Source organism: Protopterus annectens, chromosome 10.part0, assembly GCF_019279795.1.
Source record: "Protopterus annectens isolate FY-2018-M chromosome 10.part0, PAN1.0, whole genome shotgun sequence".
NCBI classification, from domain to species: Eukaryota; Metazoa; Chordata; order Ceratodontiformes; family Protopteridae; genus Protopterus; species Protopterus annectens.
Genome location: NC_056744.1, coordinates 1,643,560,865 through 1,643,574,054, shown reverse-complemented (window position 1 = coordinate 1,643,574,054; position 13,190 = coordinate 1,643,560,865). Strand labels below are relative to the sequence as shown.

Sequence of the window (13,190 nt, the reverse complement as noted above, 5' to 3'; positions counted from 1 at the left end):
GCAACTTATGTAAGGTGATTTTATGTGCTGATGAAGGGTGTAGACCCGAAAGCTTCATTAAAATTGTTTGTTTGTGACTACCGTGTTTTTGGCATCTTTGAGAAACAACCACAAGTATTGGAATACTGCACCAGTAATCCAAGAAAGGGCATAGTATAGTTCTTAGAACTTACCATAACACTAAATGTGCTGTTGATCACTGTTGCAGTTGTGTACTGAGGTTAGCAGTTTCCTTACTGTCCTCATACCTGGACCTGTTTCTTGTTTTATGCTCTTTTCACTCATGTCATCAACAGGGTTCTCATGGGGCTAGGTAGCCTGAGAATCCTACTCTCATACGTCAGTTTATGTACTCCTGTGCTCACAGGCTGAGGTCATGCACCAGATGTATGGAGCGTCAAGAAGGTTATTTGGCTTTGGTGCCCTGATCAAGTCATCAGGTTGCCTCTCGGCAGCATAACCCATAAGTATTGGAATACGGCAACTGCCATCAGTATATCATCTACCGTTACAGTAAGTTCTTACACAACTGTATTTTCTGTACTGGTGGTTTCTTCGCTTAGGTTTTTTTGTCACTTGCAGGTATGTATTTTTTAACGTAGACATTCTGTTTTTGTTGATTGTGTCATCTACCAAACAATTCATTGAATTGCAGGCATTATGCTTAACACATAATTTCATCTTTCCTCAGTGGAAGAGGGTAATTATTAGGATACTTTCTTGCCAGTAGTTTCCAGTTTCCCCTCAAGTTGGTCAACTAAATTTGCTTATAACCTGTTTTTATGTTGCTTATTTCATTGGATGTTTAAAGGGCACTATGTTTTGAAAATGTCAGGCTCTTGCCATCCATTTTTACCTGAACCTGAGATTGTGACCTTTCAGATAGACCTCCAGTTAAGTTAGTCATTTTTTTCATTGTCTTATTGTGGTTGGTGTTTTCTTTTGATTTTGATCTTGGTATCCGAAGACATAATTGATGTTCATTGTGTTTCAATGTTGCAGTCATTACACTTGGGGTTATCCTGCTAGCAGGCTACCCACAGTCGGCCTGAATTCCAAAGCCTTGGTCCGGCGTAGGTCGCTGTCACTTCTTACTTGATGTCAGTGCGCCAGGGGTATAAAAGATGCAGCCAACTCCATTTTCTTCAGTCTTTCTTGCCGCGTGGTGCCCGAAGCAAAAGCAGTTCGCAAGTGCCGGTCGGCCGGCTCCTGAGATTTTCAAAATTGAATTTCAGATGCGAAGTTTTCTATAAAGCTAAGTACCCCGTTGGGGAAACTTTTTTCTTGTTCCAGACCGATGTCAGAAAAAGTTAACAATTGTATTTCTTGTGGGAAGCAAATACCTCATAAGGATTTTCATTCTTACTGTATTCTTTGCCTAGGCCCTGACCACGACGTTGCCAGTTGTCGGTTTTGTGCTAGATTTAACCAACGCACTATTAAGCATCGGTGCGATTTTGCTCTTCATTACTTTGGCCGAAGGTTTAACTACATAATGCCATCGGAACAGCCGACGACCGGAGTTCATAAAAAGCGCAAGGAAAAAGAAAAGGACAGGCATCCGTGGTCCAAAACAGACTATGAAGCCTCTTCTAGGCCAGTCGCCAGTTCGCCGGTTCTCAGTGAGGCGCTTTCGCAGCCCCTGACACCCGCTACCTCAGAGCCACAGGCTGCCTACGACTGCCATGTGGAGACAGCCAGGCCTCTGGAATACTCAAGGTATTGGGCCTTCGGAAACTAATCCCTCAGATGGGTCCGGAGCCGCTGAGCAGGCATCGGCTTCTGAGGGTGTTTTCAGACCTACACAGCTTTATATCAAGCCAACTTCAAGCGTCAAAGACAAAAACAGTTTTAAAGACAAGGAAACAAGTACAGCACTCTCCAAGACAGACATCCATGCCTAAGAAACAGATGCTCAAAATGGCCGAAGACCTAATTACTTTGATCAGGGGTTCCCATCCCCCTCCTGATAAGAGGCCTAGGCAAGACACTGAATATGATTCCTCTGATCAGGTTTCCATTTCCTGTGACTCCTCTTCAGAACAGGGATACTCCATTCCTCCCTATGAGGATTCTGATGCTGAAGAATCTATTCCTTCAGCTTCTCCTCCTGAGGATTACTCCTTTGGGAAAACTTGCATACCATGAGGGAGCATTTCCACTGGGAGACCCAAGATTATTCAGATTCTAAGAAAAGGCTCAGAGACTTTCTTTTACTACCTCAGCACAGACCTCTTGCTATTCCTCCTGTTCTAGACATTGTAGATGATGTATTTTCAGAGTCCGGCCTGTCTCCCAACTCTTTACCTCCTGCACCTGTTAAGCCAGACAAGATACTACAGGGTTCCAGATTCTCCTAAATTTCTATATAAAAACCCTGCTGCTGAACTATTTCTCAGGGTCCCAAAGGGGGTCAAGGCTGCTACTGCAAAAAACCCTGTCCCCTCAGATAGAGATTCTAGGGCACTGGACAGATGGGGGAAAAAAATTTACACTTCTGCTACCTTGGCTGTAAGGGCTTTAAATTGTCAGTTTCAAATGCTTAAATATCAGCAATATTTAATGTCTCTGTTAAAACAGAAAATGTTGACAAATTTTTAATGTGCTGAGAACAAGGAATTGCAGGATTTATTGCATGCAGCTGAACAAGTGGGAAAACATACTTTGCAATGTGGTTATGATTCACTGGAGGCCTCTTGCAGGGCCGCTGTAACAGGCTCTGTCATTAGAAGGCATGCTTGGTTAAAGGAACAGACTCTGCCTGATCATATTAAAGCAAAATTATTGGATGCTCCATTACAGCATGATACTTTGTTTGGTGTTAAGGCAGAAGCGGTGTTGAAAATAGAGGATAAAGCGAAATCTATGCAGACAGTGAAAGATTTTTTGCAGGTACAGCCACCCAGATTTAGCAGGAACTGGCCTTCTAAGAATTGGTCCTTTCCCGTGTCAGGCAGGCCACAGAGGCAGATACAGACGCCCTAGAGGCAGACAACAGCCCCAGGAGTCATACAGGCCCAAACAGTGGGATGCTTCTACCTCCAAAAGCGGAGAAGGCAAATCACAGCCATATAGGAAACAGTCCCAATGACTTCCCTCTGCCAATGTCAGGCATTTATCTTTTAGCAGCACCCTTAGGGGGAAAGCTAGCACTTTTTTCACAAAATTAGCACATGATTACCCAGGACAATTGGGTCTTAAATGTAGTCTCCCAGGGCTACAGGTTCCACTTTCACACCCTTCCAAAGGCAAAAGGTATGCCAGACCTTCCACACAATCAATGGGCAGAGGCACAAAACCAAGTTTCATCTCTCATGGACATGAGGGCTATTCAGCCAGTGCCACAACAAGAGCAGGGACAAGGATTTTACTCGAGACTTTTCTTAGTACCAAGAAAGGACAAAGCATGGAGACAGATTCTGGACCTGTCTATTCTAAATACTTTTCTGGACGTTCTGAAATTCAAAATGCTGACTCTGCAGCAGCTTCTGCCCATGCTGGGCAAAAAGGCTTGGCTTGTAACTTTGGACCTCAAAGAGGCATGCCTGCATGTCCCAGTCAGACAATCTTGCAGAAGATACCTCAGATTCATAGCTGGCTCAATGCACTACCAATTCTCTGCACTGCCCTTTGGCTTATCTACTGCGTCCAGGGTCTTCACAAAATGCCTGGCACCAGTAATTGCATTTTGCAGACAAAGAGGAATTCAAATATATCCCTACTTGGACGACTGCCTTATTCAAGCTGAGGCCAAAGACATTCTACTAAAGCATTTGGCGTTTGTAAAAAGATTACTAATTTGTCTAGGGTACACAGTAAACAAAAAGAAATCAAAACTAGTACCCTCTCAAGAGATAATATTCCTGGGTGCAAGCTTAAATACAACAGCCCAGATGGTTTATCCCACGCCAGACAAAGGACACTGACTTCTTACTTCGAAAGCATGGCAACAAAGACCCAGTTATCTGCAAGAAAAATTCTGCAGGCTCTGGGCTACATGGCCTCCTTCATTCTGCTAATTAGGAAACTACAATGGTACCTAAAAAGTGTTTGGACTCAACATTGCTACAGCCTGGAATCATTAATTTCACTCATTCCCTGCCTGCAACAGGAGTTTTGATGATGGGCACAGGCCTGTCACCACAACAAGAGACAGCTATTCACTTTACCTACAGCCAGGCAAACACTAACAACAGATGCATCAGATTATGCCTGGGGGGCCCACATGGCAGGAAAATGTATTCAGGCCACATGGCCCCCAAGCCAAAGGCATCTACATATCAATCAAAAAGAGATGCTAGCTGTACAAAATACCCTGACAGCCTTCAAGGACCTACTTTATCCAGGACAGCTGCTGATAAAGACGGACAACACCACAGTCATGTGGTACATAAACAAGCAGGGGGGCACACATTCCTACCCCCTCTGCAGGCAAGCCATGATTTTGTGGAACACAGCATTGACTTACCAAGTACACTTGCAAGCACAATTCCTGCCAGGAAAATCAAATGCTCTGGCAGACGAACTAAGCAGAAACCTCATGGACCCTCACGAGTGGAAACTAGATCCACAAATCTTCAGCATGATAACAAGGAAATGGGGACGCCCAGACATAGATCTTTTTGCCTCCCCTCACAACTGCCAACTTCAGAGATTCTGCACAAGGACTTATCACAAACAAGCATGGAAAGTGGATGCTCTGTCATTGAGCTGGAACAACCTTACAGTATATGCCTTTCCTCCACTGCCTCTCCTCCCCAAGGTACTCCTAAAGGTCAGACAAGAGAAGCCACAAATGATACTGATTGCCCCGGATTGGCCACGCCATCACTGGTACCCAATCCTAAGGAGCTTGTCCCAAGGCCCAGCCTGGACATTGCCTCAAATTCCTCATTTACTGACCCAACAAAACAATCAGATCCTGCACAGCCAACTCAGAACTCTAAATCTAGCTGCATGGCGGATACTGTAACCATTCAGAATACACCTCTCTCTAAAGTGGTTATGGATGTTATTTTGGAAGCCAGGAGGCCCAGCACCAGAAAATCTTGTGCAGAAAAATGGAAGAGATTCTGTGCTTGGAACCAGGCACAAGGAATTGACATGCTTGTTCCAAATATTCCTCAGATTTTACAATATCTGACTGAGATGCTGGACAAAGGCCTATCCTTCTCATCAATTAAGATCCATGCCTCTGCCATTTCAGCTCATTACAATACAGACCCACCTATTTTTTATATCCATTGCTTAGGCAGTTCCCCAGGGGGGACAAAAACATAAGACTTCCAAGGAGAGCACCAATACTTGCATGGGACCTCAATTTTGTCTTGGAAAAACTCACACTGCCTCCTTTTGAGCCCGCCAATACAGCTGAGATAAAATTCTTATCATGGAAAACAGCTCTGCTCCTAGCAATAACTTCAGTAAGAAGAGTCTCAGAGTTACAGGCATTAATGGCTGTGGAACCTTTTATCATCTTCATCCGGATAGGGTTTCTCTAACGACAAACCCAACATTTATGCCTAAGGTAGTGTCCAGTGTGGCTCTTAACCAAACCATTCATTTGCCTACTTTTTTAACCAAACCCGCAGAATAAAGGGGAGAGACTTCTGCATTCTTTGGACATACACAGACAGTTACGCTTCTACTTGGACAAAACTAAAGCTTTCAGAAAGACTGAGCAACTTTTAGTGGCATATGCTGCAGGATCACAAGGAAAGGCTATCTCAAAGCAGACTGTTTCAAAATGGATAGGACACTGCATTCGTTTCTGCTGTTCACAACATGGCAAATCAGTGCCTAAGGGCATTAGACCACATTCTACCAGGGCAGCAGCCACCTCAGCAGCCTTCCTCAGAGGAGTACCAACCAAGGATATTTTGGAGGCTGCAACTTGGACTTCAGTGCACACTTTTACTAAGCACTACCACTTGCCTCTTTACTCTAAATCCAGAGCAGGCTTTGCCACTGCAGTCTTGCAGGGCCTTATAGCCACTCCTAATTCTATTTAGACCCAGCCGCCCAACCTCAAATTCAACCCAAATGTAATGACTGCAACAGTGAAACACGAACATAGTACAGTTGTGTACCTACCATAAATGTATATGTTCGAGTGTATTCACTGTTGCAGTCCAGGTTACCCACCCACCATCCCCCTTTCTTTGCTGGGACTTGTCTGTACTTCTCTATCCTATACAACCTATGTTGTGTATTTGCTTGTAGAAGAAGGTATAGTTTATTTTAGTGCATGCTTTTATAAGCAATGTTTTTTAGCCTACCCTTTTGGGGGCACCTGACATCTGGGGCAGGAAAAACTGAAGAAAACTGCGTTGGTTGCATCTTTTATACCCCTGACGCACTGACGTCTGGGAAGAGGCGACAGCAACCGACGCTGGACCAAGACTTTGGAATTCAGGCAGACTGCGGGTAGCCTGTCAGCAGGATAACCCCAAGTGTAATGACTGCAACAGTGAATACACTCTAACATCTACATTTATGGTAGGTACACAACTGTACTTTAGTGGTACCTGGACACGAGTACACACTGCACAGAACACATGTAGGTATTTCACCATTATGCAAATCTGCAGGGATGCAGCATGTTTTGTGGTAATTACTGAGTATATTTGTAAAGCACAGTTCTTTGGACATGTAGGCAGATATTGATGTTAGTTTTCACACTGAAATATTCAGAAGTCTCTTTCCTCATTAATATTTCCTGCTGTGTTCTGTGTTTTGGCATTCTGCTGCTTAGAGTCTGCAGAAGTCATAATGTTTCGAAACATTTGAGATTACCACAGTAGAAAGTTGATTGTTTTAAAGCAGTGTCATTAATGTGCAGATTCATTTCAAAAGCAGTCATGTTGCTCATCCTCTAATGAATAGCAAACCCTTTTTTTCTGCTAGCCGTTTGGAAAAAATGAATAGGGTGTATTAACTAAATAGTACAGAACTGTGTAAGGGAGTGAAGGAAACCATTTCAGCAAATGAATGTATTTCTGTTCTTACCTGGGCTCAAAAATTAGCCATTAGCTTTGGAACATTAAGGCTTTGAAACCCATAGCATGAAACAGTTCTGTTTTTAATGTCATTTTCATGTCATTGCTTTGGCTGTCTGGCTTGGGTCATGAAGTAGTCAGTGAGAAAAGGCTGACTGCACAGTTGGTATTGTTAACAAAATTATTTGTACATAACCGATATTATTGCAAAGTAAATATATTTTTGTTTTGGCCTAAGCTTTGCATTTCAGAATGTTTCTCTGCCTTTCAGACCTCATATGTGTGGAAGCCTGTGAATCAGCTGCATTTAACCCAGTTCAATTCATCACATCACAGCAGATCAGGAAAATCCCACTAAGCTGCTTCAGGATTCCACAGGTAACTGTTGTTGACCAAAAAATCTTTGTTGCCTTACACACACAGACACATTGAGTAGAAAAAAGTGATCATCTGAACTGACATGCATTACAATTGAACTGGCATGCATTACAATATGCTTGCTTTCCTGGTCGTATTAAGAGTTTGGTTGAACACAACACTGTGGTTGTGTAATAGTTCATTAAAGGTAAATTGGCTGAGCCATTCATTACAGCAACTTGAGTAGAAGAATTACTTGGAAGTACTATTCCAAAGGCTAGCTGGCTCACTGACTACAAGGGGCATCTTTTGTCTTGCTGTAGTTATCTTTAATCTTTGCATTTAGTAGTATTGCCCTCTACAAGCAAACAAACATAAAATCAACTTTATTGCTGCTCCACGTCAGGACGAACTTCCACCAAATATACCTTCTTTCCACCATAAAGTTGCTAAAAGAGTGCTCTGCAAAGTCTCACCAGCAAGCTGTATGTAATATGGATCAGTATCAGAAAATGTAATTACATCTTTCAGTTTAGAACACTTCTCAAAGTGCACAGAACTAAAACATTTATTTATTTAACATTTGTTTACTGGGAAAGTCCAACTTGGAACGAGCCAATTTTCAGCAGAGGCACAGGGAGAAATGCTCCAGATGCATGTCTTTGTAATGTGGGAGGAAACTGGAGCAGCCGGAGGAAACCCACACAAACACAGGGAGGACATGCAGACTCCGCACAGAAGGCACGCCCAACTGAGAATTGAACTGAAGAGCCTCTTGCTGTGAGGCGACAACGCTACTGCTGCACCACTGTGTCGTACTCGCTATAATGACAATGACACCTTTTCCTCGTAGTTGATTAAAACTAGTCTTCAGTTATGGTACAAGTCTTGCATCTTTTGTGTTAAAAAAATAGTGTGTTTTCAAACTGTAAATGTTCATAGGTAGGTACTAGGCTATTGGCCCTAACGCCTATATAAGCCTAGCCAAAAAGGTACCCTGGCTTTCACCACCCAAGAGAATTATTTTTCTGTGCCTCTGTCAAGCAGAGCCACAGAAGTAATCCCCGGGGTGAATTTCCTGTTTCCCATCCGGTCATCAAGATTTTTCTTGAAGAGTGCTAATGAGGAGCTCTGTATGACATAGATAGGTAGACTGTTCCAGAGTATGGGAAGTCTCTGGGACAGGAATCTATCCCTCCAGCATGTTCTGTTTATTGTGTTGCAAGGTTTAGGTCCCTAGAGCATGTAGCTCTGAGGGATTGGGATTTCTTTAAGTGGAGCATGTCCAACAGCTCTGGGTTTGACATAGCTTTGTATGTTAGGCAGAGATCGCCTCTGAGTAGACGATATGAGACAGAGTAAAGCTGGAGTTTTTTTAGATGATCTGTGTAGGACATCTGTTACAGGCCAGTAATCCTCTCTGTGAGGTATTTCTGTGGCCTTTCCAGTTGTTGTAGATATCTTGTGAGGTACATACAAAAGGGGTGTTGTACTCTATAATGGGACTAATGAGTGATCTCTTTTTTTCTGGATGAGAAACCTTTTGTGATGAGATGTGCCACATAGAACGATTTCCCGACCACTGTGGTGATGTGATTATCAAAGGAGAGACTACTGTCCACCTGTGTCCCAAGGTCTCTTATCACACTTTCAGTGAGTACCACCTATGTGGTAGTTCATGGGTACAGAGTTTTTAACCAAAGAGGATGAAAGTGCACTGTTTGGTATTGAGCTTGAGGCCATGACTTTAACACCAGGCATCTGTCTCAGTGAGGCCCTTTTGTAGGATGTCCACAAATCTGGTATTTGGGTCAAAACAAATTTAAACCCCTTGGAGAACAAGGTGAAACATTCTTCCTTCATCACCCTAGGGGTATAATTGTAAATTTTAAACCCACCATAACAATTTACAGTATTTTTGCTGGTAATTTCCTCTTTTTTCAGTAATAGGTCCTGCCCCTCCCCCGGTTGCCAAATCCCTTCCATGAATTTCCCTGATAGTATGTGTTTTTCCCTTCCATGTTTCTGTTGGCTATTCTTTTCGAGCGTCTGGGAACTTGAAAATCCCCCAAATTGGGCTTGTTGTTACCATCTAAACTCACATATTCATCGACCCCTTCATTGCCAACATATATATCACCCTGATCCAAATCACAGTGGATCTTGTCATTTTCCTTTACTTCATTTCTCTCCGTGTACATTTTATTAATGGGATACACTTCATGGAGTTCATATTGTCTTACATCTCTATTTACTTTACAGAAAATAAATGATAAAAACACTGCAACACACCCACAAGACAAGTGCTCCGTTGCAAAGAAAGCAATTAATCTCCAGAATTATCGTAGCAGTAACGAACTTGGCTGCTTCGTTACTACTACGATAAATCTATTTAGTTTGCATTTTTTCTTATAGAATTGCCCATTGCATTTGTTCTCCACCCTGTTAATTATTTTAGCATACAGTCCTTCATATTGCTGAAACAGTAAATCATCCAATATACTTCTGTTCATTTTATCCAATTCACTTTCCAATACCACTTGCATTTGTTCCTGGTAAAAAAAACTACTTTCTCTAATAATTCCAAACCCCATTTATCAAACAAATTCCCAAAATCAGTAATAGTGTCAGTGTCCTAGTATAAACCAAATGGAAACATAAAGACACGTAGACCCTGCGGTACAATTTTCAAGCAAATACATTCATTAAAATACATCATTTCAGTTTGCAATGTTTTATATTTGTACAGTTTCTTTTCAAAAGCAAAAATTAGTTCCTTCAAGGAACTATATGTAGGAGTAAGAGAATTAACATTTTTACTTTTCTCATTACATATATCTTTCTTTTCCTGAAAATTATAATTCTTTTTTAATAAAATGTCATTTTTTTTAGATAGTCCAGCCTCTGTTGTTGACTGCTGGTTTGTTTCATTATTATAAGTTGTTCTGTTAAGCTCTGCAGTTCTCAAAGGAACAGTTTGCAAGGCTTTAGAATTTATAGTACTTGTATTGTTAGTCCCAAACGGTCTCTCTGCTACTGTGGTATCCTCGACCTCAATGACTTCGACATTCTCTCCATGGTAAACAGTTCCATTAACTGCAGAAACAAACTGCTTCTGTTGAATATTATTACCAGGTTGAAACTGCCCATTATGAGGGTGTTGGGGTTGTACCCTAATATTTTCCAGTGTATCAAGAAAAGAGGAGTGGGAATCCTGGGGCATGGTGGGGGGGTCTGTAGCTACAATTTAGATTGCTGTCTTGCCCAGAGTTAGTTGCACTTGGATAATCTCAGATGCATTATTCTGAGCAACTAGCTTGGAGGTGTGGACATCCTTAATGAATATGGACACGCCTCTGCCTTTAGTGTTTCGGTCTGGGTTAGGTGGCAGACAGGTGTGGTATGAATTATAGCCTGGTAATGCAGGGGTGCTCTCTGGAGCTTTGAACCAGGTCTCTGTCACTGCACAGATGTCAATGTTCTCCATTTTAAGGAGTGGCTCGAGTGAGTGCATTTTGAGGTTTAGACTTCTAGCATTGAGTAGCATTACCCTCAGATTTTGCTTGCTTGTACCTGTTACGGTGGTGAATTTGTCATTTGAACCTTGCCTAAAAAGGCACTATAGGGATGGCAAGAGCCTTTGCCGGTATCCAGAATCCCAAGGGCGACAGGTGCAGGCCATCTCTGGCAAAGCATCGTGGTCTGTTGGTCATGTCATCCCAGGCAGACAGATACTGGGTTCCCTTAAAATGACACCAGAAGCTTAGCCAATTGTTGAAGTCAATCATTTTGTCCTTGTACTGTGGTATCATTTTGGGTGATGGCAGGATGCTACTCTGGGCTAGTGTCATACCTGCCTGGGCTACAAGATCAGAGAGCTCCTCCATGTCTCTCTTCATGTAGTCCAGGGAGGTACGTCTCAGGTCATTTACACCAACCTGGACAATGACATAGTCATACTTGTACTTGTTGTGGAGTGACCTGAGTGCATGCGTTATGTGGCGGATCCTAGCACCCGACAGGTAGCTGACAGTAACCTTTTCCTTGTTTAGCTTGGATGTTCATAGTGTTACCTTGCTGCAGTCATCACACTTGGGTTATCTTGTCGTCAGGCGGTCCCGCAGTCGGCCTGAATTCCAAAGTCTTGGTCCGGCGTCTGTTGCTGTCACTTCTTCCTTGACTTCAGTGCGCCAGGGGTATATATAATGCATCCGACGCCATTTTCTAAAGTATTTCTTGCCGCACGGTGCCCGAAGCAGAAGCAGTTCGCAAGTGCCAGTCAGCCGACTCCTGAGATTTTTGAAGTCGAATTTCAGATCCAAAGTCTTCAATAAAGCTAAGTACCCCATTGGGGAAACTTTTCTTGCCTCAGACTGATGTCAGAAAAAGTAATTGTATTTCTTGTGGGAAGCAAATACCTCATAAGGATTTTCATTCTTACTGTATACCTTGCCTAGGCCCAGACCACGACGTCACTGGTTGTCACTTTTGTGCTAGGTTCAATAAGCGTACTATAAAAAGATGCTTTGATTTCGCACAACACTACTTCGGTAGAAAATTTAACTACACAATGCTGTCGGAGCAACGAAACAAAAAAAAAACGCAAGGATAAGGACAGGCAGCCTAGACCCAAGCCAGACTTCGAGGCCTCAGCTGGGCCGGTCTCCAGTTCACCGGTTTTCAGTGAGGCTCCTACGCAGCCCCTGGCTACCACAGATTTGGAACCCAAGACCGCTTCAGAGCCTTTGGCGGAGAGTGCTAGGCAGACGCAGCCATTTTCTTTAGCTCCTACCGACGACACTGCAGAAAGAGATGGTGCTGCAGAAACACCTTCGGTTTCTGAAGGTGTCTTCAGACCGACGACGCTCACCATAAAAAACGCATCCTAAGCTTAACACTCCTATTAAACAAAAAAGACTGCACTTCGGTTTCCAGTTCAAGGCCCTATGCCTAAGAAACAGATGCTTAAAATGGCTAAAGATTTGATCTCTTTAATCAGGGGTTCCCAACCCCCCCCCCCCCCCAACAAAAGGCCTAGACAAGAGGAAGATTATGCCTCCTCTGATCAAGTGTCTATTTCGTCAGGCTCCTCTGAGAACCAAGATTACTCTTTTCCCCCTTATGAAGATTCTGATGCTGAGGATTCCATTCCCTCAGCTTCTCCCCCTGAAGACTACTCCTTTGGGGAAACTTTACACACTATGAGGGAACATTTTCACTGGGAAGGTCAGGACTACTCTGACTCAAAGAAAAGGCTCAGAGAGTTTCTTTTACTCCCCCAGCACAGACCTCTTGCTATCCCCCTAGTTGTAGACATTGTGGATGTTTACTTAGAATCTAGTTTGACTCCAGATTCTCTGCCTCCTGCTCCATCCAAACCAGACAGATATTATAGAGTGCCTGACTCCCACAAATTCCTTTATAAAGCCCTGTTGCTGATCCAGAGACTATCTCCCAGGGTCCCAAAGGGGCTAAGGCTTCTATGGCGAAAAATCCTGTATCCTCTGAAAGGGATTGCAGAGCACTAGACAGGTGGGGGGAAAAGGTTTACACCTCAGCCACTCTAGCTATGAGAGCACTAAATTGTCAATTTCACATGCTAAAATACCAGCAATTTCTGATGTCTCAGTTAAGACAAAAAAATGAGCACAATCCCTCAACAGTCTGAATTGAAAGAAATGCAGGATCTGTTGCATGCATCTGAACAGGTGGGCAAACATACTTTACAATGTGGATTTGATTCTTTGGAGGCTTGGGTCTGTTATACGTAGGCATGCTTGGTTAAAGGAACAAACTCTGTCTGATCATGTTAAAGCAAAGCTTCTAGATGCTCCC

The 13,190-nt window shown here is 43.0% G+C and overlaps 1 protein-coding gene across 1 annotated transcript in view; it reads left to right on the top strand.

The window, feature by feature from the left end:
- LOC122814358 overlaps positions 1 to 13,190 on the top strand; it is an 862,993-nt gene that overhangs the window by 260,339 nt on the left and 589,464 nt on the right. The window contains exon 2 of the mRNA XM_044086944.1: positions 7,270 to 7,376. The gene's annotated coding sequence lies outside the window, so the exon portion shown is untranslated. The remainder of the gene's footprint in view (positions 1 to 7,269; positions 7,377 to 13,190) is intronic.